The 12674-nt window shown below is 51.9% G+C and overlaps 1 protein-coding gene and 1 long non-coding RNA gene across 6 annotated transcripts in view; one reads left to right on the top strand and one right to left on the bottom strand.

Moving 5' to 3' along the window:
- The window catches only part of ZBTB16 (zinc finger and BTB domain containing 16), a 187636-nt gene that overhangs the window by 108262 nt on the left and 66700 nt on the right, over window positions 1–12674 (top strand). The gene's annotated exons all lie outside the window — the stretch shown is intronic.
- On the bottom strand, window positions 468–5406 carry LOC140594698 (uncharacterized). Its single transcript, XR_011995816.1, has 2 exons — window positions 5092–5406; window positions 468–2006 (listed from the first exon to the last, which is right to left on the bottom strand). It is a non-coding gene; the product is annotated as an uncharacterized lncRNA (long non-coding RNA).

The raw sequence follows: 12674 nt of genomic DNA, 5'->3' as shown, positions 1-12674 counted from the left end.
GCCTGATGGGAATAACCTGGTACATCTGGGAAAGCCCTGCTGGGTCAGTTTTGCACTGATTGAGATTTTGGGGGTCCAGAGTCAGATACTCTGAAAGAGAAGATGATGAGGGATAGATGCAGGCTTGGAACCCCGGGGACAGCTGACCAGGGAGCAAGGAGAGTCCTGGCCAGTGTCCCTTTCAGTGACTTATGTGTTAAGAGAAGGCCTGACCACAAGCAAGAAGGCCGCAGTTGTGTTCTCTCCGTCTCTCAGCATCTCCCTCTCTCTCTCTCAGGACCTGTGTGTCATGGGTGGGTGGGGTGTGGGCCTGCATAAATGGAACCAGTGCAACTCCTGGCGGGGGGGGCCGTGACCTAGGGGTCTTTCTTATCCTAGAGGATTCATTTTTTCTTGAGAGAGAAAGTGTGTGTGCATGGGGTGGGGGTGGGGGGGGGGTGGGGAGGGGCAGAGGGAGAGAGAGAATCTTTTTTTTTTTTTTAAGAAATTTTATTTATTCATGCATGAGAGACATAGAGAGAGAGAGGCAGAGACACAAGCAGAGGGAGAAGCAGGCTCCACACAGGGAGCCCGACGTGGGACTCGATCCCGGTTCTTCAGGATCCCACCCTGGGCTGAAGGTGGCGCTAAACCACTGAGCCCCCAGGGCTGCCCGAGAGAGAGAATCTTAAGCAGGCTCTGTACCCAGGGCACAGCTGGACGCAGGCTCTATCTCACGACCCTGAAATCTTGACCTGAGCTGAAATCAAGGGACACTTAACCGACTGAGCCACCCAGACACCCCTACTGCCCCACCCCTGCTCGAGAGGATTCTTTATGGTAGAGCTTCCTTATACATGCTGCCTTCCCAGCACACCTCACCCTCAGCCAGAACCTTCATCAGGAGGGAGGAGCCTGAGCCTGCTGTCCACAAGTCCTTGGCTAACTGGGCTGGAAGGGGACCTCTCTGTGCCCTTTGAGGGGGGTGCTGGGGCCTGGCCAAGCTGAACGTGTCCTCTGGGTGGCCCTGCCAGGCCTCTGACCAGCCGCTTATAAGCATTGAATCATACCTCTCAGAGGATCGCGTGTAACTGTGCTTCCAGACACGGCCCCTGGCCCCCTGGCCCCCTGGCTGGGGTTGGGGGGCAAGGAGGGTCACTGTCACCATAGTGCTCCATCTTTCTGACACCATGGGCTCCGTGTGGCTTTCTTCCCTCACTTCTCAGCCCCAGACAGCCTAGAATTCTACTCTGGAGCATATGCAGAGCTGCTTCACACCCCCCCCCCCACACCCCACCCTTCTGTTTTCTTCTGTTCTCTCTCTCCCACTTGAGTTTTCGAGACTCTGCCTCGTCTCCGGCCCGGATCACCTTCTTCCTCCATCGCACAGCTATAAAAGTTGGTTGCAGGCAGAGGCTGGCTGCATCAAGGCAGGAATGTGGTATTTGGTTAAATTGTAAAATTAGCTAGGGAAGTTAATGAGGCATCCCGCCTCTGCCTTCCTCTGAGCACCTTGCCTACGAAGGGGAGGAAGGGAGGAAAGGAAAAAAGGAGAGTCTGGCCAGGAAGGCAGTAGAGCCTCTTCCAGGTGAGCTTGTGGGCCTGGGACGCAGCTGGAAGGGGCCCCGAGAGGTCATCCCGCCCCTCAAAGCTTCTGCTTTGGGACAGACTCCATCAACCACTTTGAGTCCATGGAGCTCCTTACCCCATGTCCACAGACATCCTGAGCTTGCATGTGACCGGCTGGTGATTAGCCAATTCTAGCATCAGATTCCTTTTTCTGTCGTGTGCAAGGCTGCAGTGGCAAGGGCCAAACCCCTTGTCTTTGCAGGTGCCCACAGCAGAGTGGAGAAGACCGGGGACTGTAAAACAGTGGCTGCTGATGACATTGATGGAGGGCCGACAGGTGCCAGGGAGCAAGCCAGCACGTCATGGTCTCGCTTGATCCCCATGAGCCCCCTCTGAGGTTGGTGCTCTTAGGACTCCATTGGATGGGGAGGAACCCGACTTGACTTGCTTGAGATCCCCTGCAAATAAGAGGCGGAGTTGGGCTGTAAACACAGGCTGGCCTGGGTGGCAGTGGTCCCTGCTACCGCTGGTCGTAACTTCTGGGGCCAAGGCATTGTCATTCCTTTTCCGGGCTGCTCTCGTCCCCCAGCCCCTCGTTCACAAGGCACAGATTGCACGCTCGCAAATGTCACCCCAAAGCTTTGGAAGTCACGATCTCAAAGGTGCGTGCGAAAGAGCTGCCAACAGTCTATTTTCTGCACGCACCAAATTCTCAGGTCCTCTAATTACACCAAACAAACCTTCCTGTTTTCAAGCAGCAATTCGATGTCATTTTAGTTGTCAGATTTTGCTTTAATAATGCTTAACATGGGAAATAGTTATCCTCCCCCCCAAACCCCCAGCTCTTTGCTAGAGGTCAGCCAGAAGAGGCGAATTGCGTTTTGTTGTTTTGGGTGGGGGGTGGCTCATGCTAAGAAGGGACATTTGGGTGTGACAGGCCATATTTCTGTTTTGCAAAGTGTGGAGTCTCAAGGCTTCTGAATTTTGAGCCTGAAAATGTCAGCGCTGGAGTTGTAATGTAACACCTCAATTATGGTGCAGGGGGTAAGGAGGAAAGACTCAGAAACCTGCAAGGTTCTTTAGATCCACAGCCTGGGCCTCAATTAAGGTCTCAGAAACACCAAAGGCAAGCCAATGAGTGTCATTTTTAACCAGTTTGAACATTTTACTACTTCCTAACATCAGAAGCGCCCGGGCTGGAGAGCCTGCTTCTTGTCCTCAATAAAGTGATTAAGCTGAATGGGTGTTGGGGGGTATTATTAGGCTGAGATGGCCCCAAAATAGAAATGCTCTGTTTTCTGAAAGCCACAGCAGGCCTGGAGAGACTGGCAGCCGCGACGTGCCACCGAGGGGGCCGCGGGAGGGGGAGGGTGGCAGTCCCCTGGGCTCGGTCTGAGATGGGCGGTGGGTGTTGTGACGGGCGAGCCAGGTGACGGGCCTCTTTCCCAGCTGTCATCCGGAAGAGAGAACAGTGGCAGCCGTGGATTGGTTGCTTCTGCCTTGGCGTTTGCCAACGGGGTGTGTGTGTGTATGTGTGTTAATGAATTTACAGCAACTGACAACTCTGCAGTCCAGGATGGACACCTCAGCCTGAGATTTACATGGGGAGCCCCAAATGAATTGGATTTGCTTGCTGTTCTTGGGGGAAGGGGTCCAATTTGGGCAGTGAATAAAGGGCAGGTTAGAAGGGGTGCAGGCAGAGGGGTGGGGAAGGGGGGGAGACCCTTGCTGCCGAGGGTGAACATCTGTTCTGCAAAGCCTTGATTAGCAAAGCTGCCCAGGAAGGGGGGAAAAAAGAGACTTTTTGGTTAAGTGAAGGTCAACTGAGAAAACCTTGTCTATTTCAACCTCTGAGAGAATGAGTTTTTTCTACTTTGAAGACATTTTTAAAAAAGATTTTATTCATTTATTTTGAGAGAGGGAGGGAGTGTATGCAAGCAGGGAGAGAGGCCGAGAGGGGGGTTGGAGAAAATCTTCATCAGGCTCTCAGGACTCTGAGATCGGGACCTGAGCCGAAATCAAGAGTCGAACACTTAACTGACTGAGCCACCCAGGCGCCCCAACAAATTGACTCTTTTTTTAGGATAGAATATCTTAACTTGCTTAGAAATCCAAAGGAGAATGCCAAGGAGGGCAGTCCATCATGGAGGGAGGTTCCTAACTGGGGTTTTATTGTAAGTCAGCCCTGAGGATCGGTCCTACATTTTCGTCTATAAAGTCCTACATGTTTTTATGTCGTGGACCTCATGCTTCTCCTACCATCATCAGGTGGCGGGGACGGGCTATTTCACAGATGGAGAATCGACAGCCAAGTAATTCAGGACTCTAGAATATACCGATGTGCTCCATGGAGCCAGAGCTAGACCCTGGTGCCACCGGCTCCCAGTCCAGACTCTGATGGACCATGTTGTCACGCCTCGGCGCCGGGAAGTAGGAATTGCTTTTAATCAAGGAAGTGCTCAGAGAAGAGCATTTGGCTGGAGGAGGATGGCCTCGGAGCTTGTGGGAAAGACCCGCCAGCTCCAGAGTGTGGAGGATGATAGAGGACTTGACTACACTGCCTTTGGGACGTTTCTCTACTGCCCTGCCCTATTATTAATAGGAATGTTTTATTCTTTTAGCCTTTGCTGTCATCAAAGGCCTTTAGTTAGGTGGGCTATCCATGCTGCCACCCTGATTTTGTTTTTCTTTGATGCTCTGGAGACCTTGGCTGAGTGAACCAAGTTTTTTAAGCTTTCATTTTCACATCGAGGAGATAGGGATAATCTTAGGCTTGATGGGGGAATTGAATGGTACGCGTTACGTTAAGTCATTAGTACGGTGCTTATTTCATAATATTCTTAATATTCAATGTTTGCTATTCATGTTCTTGTTATTACTGTCAATGCTACGGTAGAGGCCTGTTGTTCCTCATTGCAGGGTGATCCTTGCAGGACCCCTGGAACCCCAGATGGGAAGGGTGAGGGTGCAGTTGCCCAGAGCCTGTTCCGCGTTGCCAAGTGCTTTCATGTGCACTGCCTCATTTAAACCTCCTGGCGCACTGTGGCCTCACTACTGCATGAGTGGTGTCCCCTGGAGGTGTGCACCTGTAGGGGGGGTTGGGGGCCAGGTATCAAGGCCTCCTTGTCAGGTGAGGGTACTGTGGCTCCCAGAGGTTAGAGGCAGGACCAGAATGCAGGCAGGGCTGGGGAAGACTGCCCTGCCCTGCCTTCCCTCTGAAAATAACTTAAGTGAGAATATAATTGGAGGGAGTGTCAGGGAATGTTGGGGACTGGGGTGTTGGCGACCTCAACTCAAAATTTTGTGGACAGGGAGGGCTTTGATCTTGGCCATTGCCCTTGGAGTGGCCCGGTTTGGCTTCTGTCCATTGTCCGGACAGTACTCATGAATCTTATGCCCTGGGAGGTGGGGTGGGTATGGGGAGCGGCCTCCAAGCCCAATTTCAGGGGAATGCCTGTGATGGAAGACTCTGAAGGTGCTTCAGCAGAAAGGAACAGGGTAGTTGAGGTTGAGAGGAGACAGCCAGAGGCTCAGGTAACTTACAGACCGAACTTTGAAGAAGGTTTTTGAAATCCTCCTTTCCATTCTCAGCTTCTCTCCTGAGATGCCTGTGTCAGGTCCAGGGGAGAAGACAGTTGCTGGTATCCAAAGGTTGAGGGGAGATCCCACAAAAGCACGGTAAAAATCCCCACTGACCTTTATACCTAGTCTCTTACAGATGCCAAGACTTCAGCCTTATCTTCCTTAAACAAGCTGTGAGCACCTGAAAGGCTCAGTGTTCCTGGAACCCCGGGGTCAGCCTTCCCCTTGGCCTCATTGGCTCTGGCCGCTGCATCTGGCTAATGATTCTCCCAGTGTCAGGACTGTCTCTTCCAATCGGCCTGCCTGATGGGGCAAGTATTTACTTGAGAAGGAATCCCCTGGTGGAACCAGAGAGCGCAGCCCCAGCGGGTTAGCCAGCACCTCCCTATTGCCAAGGGCAGTAAGCACAGGAGCTCCCTTTCAGAGCCGCCCTTAGCTTTGTCCAGCTTCTTCTCACACAACACCCCTTCATCTTCTCCTCGCTCTTAAACCTGTCCCAATTGCAAACTTGTCATCCACGGATGGAGAGATCAAGAGGCTCACCCAAGGCTGCACAGCTCAGGTGGGGGCAGTCGAGTCTTTGAGTCCATTTCGCTCTATGGTGCTTCCAGAGAGCTGCTCTTGGCCTGCACGGCTCTCCGTGAGCCTGTTCTTCACCAGCCTCACCTTAGGGGTACCCATTGGCCACCCCAAACAGTTGAATGCCTTGTGTGCAAAAGCCCTAGGGGATACATGGTCTCCTCTCTCTAGGACACTCATTGCAGGTGGGCCTTCCGCCAGAACTGTGGGGCTGGGATATTATGGACTGGAGTTCCAGAAAGCTCAGGCTGGAGACTAGCCTCCTGAAGCTCACAGCTTGATGAAGTGAGGTTACTCTGTGATCATAATAGCTCTTCAGGCACCTGCTGTGTGCCAGGTATTTCATGTAGGGTTCATATAGGAGGATTGATAACCTCATTTTAAGGAGAGAAGTGAGGCTACAGTGTTGGCACCCAGGACCATATAGCCAGTGAGGGGGAACTCCACTCCCTGGTCTGGCCACTAGCTGCTGGAGGACTTCATCTTGGGGAGATGCCTGAGTTGGAAGGAAGCCTAGTCCATCACAAGAGAGGTTTTTGTGTCATTGCATTGATTACCTCCATACCTCGATCAGCCACTCATGGAGGTTGGCTGGGGAAGAAATGGGTTAAGGGCAGCACTAGGGTGAACCCCCAAATCAATACTCTTAACTTCAGGAAGATTTGCACATTGTTGTTTTTGCTGTGACAGATTTATTTTCCTACTTTATTTAAAATAATTCACCTTAAATAGGTTTGTACTCATTTTAGTAGGAGGTTGATAATGCTGTCAAAACTTGGCCAGGAGTGTTGAGAGCTGACTGGAGAGGTGCCATTTCTTTGACCTTCTCCCAGGGAAGAGTAATTGGGCCATGTGTTTACTTGTACATTGTTGGTTTGTTTCTGTTTTTTTTTTTTTAAGGGGGGGATGGGCAGAGGGAGAGAAGAGAGAATCTTAAGTAGGCTCCACGCCCAGTATGAGGCCCAACGTGGGGTTCCATCTCACAACCTGGAGATCATGACAGGTGAAATCAAGAGTCAGACACTTAACTGACTGCGCCACCCAGGTGCCCCTGTGCATTGTTTTGGTTTGTAGAAGGGCTTCTTGGAGGTACACGATTGTTAGTCTTGTATAGTCTTCTGCCTCTTTTTATCTTCTGCTCACCAGAGAATGCCTGCTGAAGACTTGGCTGGGGTGGTAAGAATATTTTAAATGTCATGATATGTTTGTTGCATGCCTTGATGTATACGTGGGTCCAGACATTAACAGTGGGGGAGACTAGTGGGAACAGTGATGCTGTTAATGACAAGTACCATTTATTGAGCAGCTATTGTGTCAGGCATGGTGTCACAGACTTACCATATACTTTTAAATGGATCCTCACTCAACCCTGTGAGGTAGTTGCTCTATGCCCAATTTTATAGGCAGGTAGCCCAGAGATGAGTACTAGCTTGCCCAGGGTGGGAGCTAGAAATGATAGAACTAGAACTTGAATCTGGTCTGTTTGACCCCAGAGCAAGGGTTCTTAATTTCTGTAGTGCACAGCTGTATACTGAGCATATATGTTTGTACTGGCCAGGGGCTGTGTTGTTAAGCCTATTATTGAGTCCCTGAAAGTGGTGACAAAGGAGCTCTCCAAGGCTCTCTGAGAATCAAGTTGTGGGGATCAGAGACAAGGAGGGCCTGTTCTCTGTGTGGGACTTGAGACTAGGACCACAGGATCCCAGTGACAGCCAAGGGCACCAGGGTGCCATGGGACCTCCCGACAGCATGAAGTTTATTGGGTAGGGTAAGAACTGCTCCCTCAGACTAGGAATGCCTCAGCATCTCCCTTTGACCCCTTCTACGGTCTCATCTTTTGCGGAGTGGACATTTCGCCACATGTGCGAGGTTCAGCCCCTTAGCAGGTCATTGATGGGAAACTGACTTCTAGCTGTCTGAAGACCTGCTGCTCGCAGTGCCCGGGTGGTCCCGGCCTGTTGCCCAGCTTGGAGACTGTCCGGGTGGCTTCCTCAATCCTATCTTTGATTGGGACCTGTGTTGGGAGTTCATTCAGCCTATCCTGTGGTGGGTACCCTTCTCCCACTTCCCTGTCGGGTAAAACTCTCCTGCAACCACATCTAGAACCAGAATTCTGGATCAGTTTTTGTTGTGTCGGTTAAGGAAAAAGAGTAAGCTAGAGAGAGAGAGAGAGAGAGAGAGAGAGAGAGAGAGAGCAAGAGAGCAAGAGAGAGCGCAAGCGAGCTTGCCTTCCAGATCCTCTTGGGGAGTACACATCTCCTTGAGTGAAAGAACACGCAGTGCTGGGCTTTGGAATTGGCAGCCAGTGTACTGTTCTCTGTCTGATAAGAGGTACTGTAAATAAAACTGTACACCATGGCCCGTGGTAAAATGCCCCGTGTCTGTACTCATTGTTCTGACAGCTTATGCTTTTTTTGGGTCTGCTGTTTCGGTACACTCTGTACTTCCTTATGTAAGCAGGCATGCATATCTCATCAGAACATTCAAGATGTTTATTTTAAAATCTCAAGGAATTAAAAGAAAAAGCACACACTACTCAACATTAGATGCTGGCGAATGTGAAGTGCTTTTTTCAGTGGCTCCCCCCATACCCCGCCTCACCCCCCCCCCCCCCCCCCCCGCCTTCTTATTAGCATGGGGGTGCAAGAGGGAGGGATTTTGCATTCTTTTTTCCTTCTTTCATTGGCTTCTGGTGTATTTCCCGCAGAGAGACACCAGCCCACTTCTGATTGTGTTCAGCATCTTCTGCTCCCCTTCCCGGATGCTCGGGACCTCCACCCCTGTTCATGGTGGGGAGGCCAGTAGGGAGGGAGGCTACCCACTTTGCCGAGGGGAGGTGGCGGTGGTGGGGGGACCCGGGGGGAGGACAGCTGCGGGGAGCCTGACGAGCTTCTGCTGGATCTCAGCTCTGTTGTTGGAAGGTTGGGCGAGTATAGAAAGCTTTATGGTTTTGAAACTGCTTTCCTGGCCCATGTCTCCTTTGATTCCTGCGAGTCTGGATGATCCTAAGCACGGAGCAAAAATGGCCTTTGCACATGGAGGCCTTAGACCGTTTCCAGCCTCCTTGAGGGTTGTGATAACTGCCTCCTTTCTTTCCACTGCACCTTCACCTGTTTCGAACCCTCCACCTTTCCATAGCCCCCTGTCTGACCTTCTGGAAGTGTCTAAAAGTCAGGGAGAAACAGGAGAGAGGAGGAGTCTGGGGAATTCAAAGTGGTCAGGCGCTCCTGGTCCCCCAGGGTAACACATAAAGGCACCTTGGGTCCCTGGGAGACTGGCAAGGCAAGGACATCTGTCTGTCTCCTTACCACTGAGTCTTAGATAAACTCTGTGCCTGGGCTGGGGGTGGGGGTCACTCAGCAGAGTGTTTGCCAGCCACTCCAGGGTCTACTCTGGCTGTCGGAGGCCTCTGGGGTGGGAGGCTCCTGAGTGTACTGACGTGGAGGGGGAAGGGGGGGTGTGCTTTTTTCTTGCAGGGCTGTGAGTCCCGGGCAGCTGGGTGGGTAACAGGGCTGATACAAAGAGGATCGCCTTCCAGGGAAAGCAGACAGCCCCATTTCCATCCTGTCCCTTCTCTGCCCCAAACTGCCTGAGTGCCAGCCAAGACCAGGTCCTTGAATTTTATACAGGGCCAGTGGAGAACCCGGAGTCTGTAGATTAAGGACTCTGACACCCCCTAGGGGACAGCCTGGCAGTGCCCTGAATGGCCACTGCTCTCTTCCCAGGCCAGCTCCCGGCCTGGAGGTTGCTGGAGGGCTTCTTTGTTTGTCAGGCCTGTAGTGGGCACAGGGGCAGGGCAGGCAGGGAGCAGGGCCCCGGGAAAGAGCAGGGGCAGGACAGAGGCCGGCCCTGCTCGCACAGAGCTTAGAGTCTGCCGGGGACGAGCCAGGAGAGCGAGGCAGCACAGGACAGCGGCCCGGGGTTCCTGGGCGCATCCGGAGGGGGGTCTCAGAGCCACATTGGGACTGGCTGCCATTCTGACACGTGGGTCCTTTGACAGATGTTCCTGTTCCCCTCAACAAAACCATCACTCACCTTTCAATTAGAGGCATGGGGTGGGGGGGAGAGCGAGAGAGCGAGGTGATAGTGAAATATGTCTTTATAAACGTGAGACTGACTTTACACAAGATGAATGACCCCCAAATAACTGTACATTGAACTTCAGTGAAATCAATCATACTTTGCACAAAGATGTTCTGTAAAGGAATCACGACCCCAAGCCTGACTGGCGGTGGTGGTAGCTATTCCTTACTGGGTGGGTGTGGGTGCCTGCTGCCCCGGATGGAGGGCCGAGCCCTTCAGCTACCCCGTCACGTCCTCCGAGGGACCTCCTCTGGTTCATTCTACAGGGAAGGCGATAACACCCCCTGAGGTCAGGCAGCTTGCCCGGGTCAGGGTCACAGCTCGTGACTGGCCTGGCTGGGATTCGAACTCTAACCCGTCGGACCCGAATCCTAAGCTCTGGAGCACACTCTCCTGCCCCCTAAGGTATATATATGACGTCTGTGAGCTCCTGTATCTGCAGACTGCTTGGTGATTGACAGGGAGTTTGTGTTCACTATGATCCAGCTTCACCCCAGGAGATCCCACTTCACAGCTCAGAAAGGAGGGTCGCTGTGGTGTCGGCAGCGAGTGGCCGGCCGGGCCCCGGCCCCGCTTCTCCCCACTCTAGATGGTGCTGTTCACTCAGATCTGGGATCGCGAGGGAGGATGGCCAGGGGCCAGCCCGCTCCACTGTCCAGGCGGTTCTCCCTCTCGGCTGCTAATCTGTGTCCCTGCAGCCCATCCCGCACTTGACCCTGTCTCTCCCCCTGTCCTCACTGGCTCCCTTCCAGCCCGCCAGCCTTCTCCTTCGTCTGTGATGGGCTTCCTTACACAGGGGGGTATTGCTTCTTCCTTCAGCTTCCCCGCTCAGATGCCAGCTCATCAGAGCGCTCCCCTGTGCTGACCCCCTATAAAGTAGCAGCGCCCTGCCTTCTCCATCCTCTTCACTTAATTTCTTTCTCTTTTTATCGCCTATCACCATCTAGATGATATTTACAGAGTTTTTAAAGTTGCTGCCTTCCCTTCTAGAATGTAAGCTCTCTGAGGGCAGGGGTTTTGTCTCTCTTATTTATTTACTATAATCTACCTTTGGGCATATTCTTAGTGGACATCCAGAAGGCAGCCCTGTGTATACAGGAAAGGTGTGGCAAGAAGGCACGGCCGTCCCTCAGCTGTGCCCTGCTGTTGTCCCTGCTCCAAAGTGAGCCCCAGGAAACATTTGCAGGAGGTAAATGCTGGTATATCCCCAAGCACCCATGTGTTCAACTGGCATGACCTCCTTCCTTCCTCCATCACTCCCTTGCATTGATGCTTTATAAATGTATTAGTGCCTGAATGATGTCACTGTAATGCATTTTGGGAATAGCCATGTGGTTTATACACACTTGAATTGCTTTGAATGCAAACCTGACATCATAGTGAAGGCAGCAGCGAACAACATATGCACAGTAAACAGGCAGAGACTGTCTTATTGATTAACAGATGAGGCCTCTATTATTGATCAAAGCTTGGCGAGGAAATTTATCACTTTTAATTTCAGGGCTGCCAAATATTTCTGCCTCTGAGCCAGCCATTACAGAGACAATTTAAAGGCACATGCTTCCTTGGGAAGAGGGGGTTTCTGGCTCTGCTTACGGGGCTCCTGTGCCCTGGAACTGCCTGTCTGTGCCGCTGGGCTCACCCCGGGGACCAGGGGGAGTCTCGATGGGGGTGGGGGTGTCCCCAGGCTTCACAAATGAATGGGGCCTGAGGTGGGAGCTGACAGCATTTGTGGTATCCGCCTCTGATGAGAGTTCTGACCAGCCTGGGGGATCAGACTGTGCACCAAGGCCCCGGGGACTTTCACAGCCTTGGCTCAGAGCCGAGACTTAAGCAAAGCAGGTAGGGAGAGGCGAGGACGCTGAGGGCAACCAGATGTGGTCAGGCTCAGGCCAAGCCGGCAACCTTGACTAGATCACATGTGCTGATCTGTTTTTATCTTCATCTGAACTTCTCTGATGGCACGCATCCGGCCTTTTATTTCCTACCTGGCCTCCTTCCTTTCTGCTCCTCAGTCATTAGAACAGATGCTACTTTAGCTGTGTGGATGGCTGTTTTCTAAGAATCCTCCATACCACATCCCTTTGAGGCGATGGTGCAGGGGCTGCTCACCTTGTAGGCTCCCGCATGAGGCTGAGCCCACAAGGCCCTCCAGTTCCTTGCTCAGGCCTCTCCATCTACTTTCTTCTTTAGGGAGCCCTGAGAACAGTGAGAACCAAAGAAAGAAATGCAGTGAAAAGTCAAATCCTTTACAGAGCCACAGAAAATCATTGCTGGCTAATGATTCGAGACTGGGGAGAGTTTCTCAGGGCAGGAAGGCTGTGGCTTCATCCACCCACCTGGTCTGCTCTGCTCTTTGAGGTACTTGCTGCATTTCCAGTGTAAGTGGATGAAAAGTGGTCCTGGCCGCCACCTGAGTGAACACACATGGTGACTGTCTTGCCGTTAAGTTCCTTTAAAAGCTCTTTCTTGAAGCCTTATAAGCCACGTACAGGTCCTTGGTCCGAGGACACCCTGCAGCTTGAAGGGACACCTGGAGGTGATCATGACCTCCCTGTCTTCAGGCAAACTTCACCTCCAGCTACCTAATACAGCTGGCAATATTTATATTTAAAGCTCTTAAGGAAAAGTGACTCCCTGTCTTTCCTAGGGCACTTAATCACTCATTTGTTCAGCCAGTCAACTAATATTTATTGAGCACCTAGTAGAGGGTATAGTTTGCTCATCATTTGGATTATAGACAAGATCGATGTTCTCCTAGAACCTGACGCTCTATACGTACTCTGGGATCCTTTTACCCTTCACTGGCAAGAACTGTTTATTACTGTTTAATTTAAGCCAATACCGGTATAAATTGTATTCTGAGTTCTGTTCCTTACAGC

This window comes from Vulpes vulpes, chromosome 12, assembly GCF_048418805.1.
Source record: "Vulpes vulpes isolate BD-2025 chromosome 12, VulVul3, whole genome shotgun sequence".
NCBI lineage: Eukaryota > Metazoa > Chordata > Mammalia > Carnivora > Canidae > Vulpes > Vulpes vulpes.
Note: the sequence above shows the minus strand (reverse complement) of the source record. Positions and strands in the feature narration are given on the sequence as shown.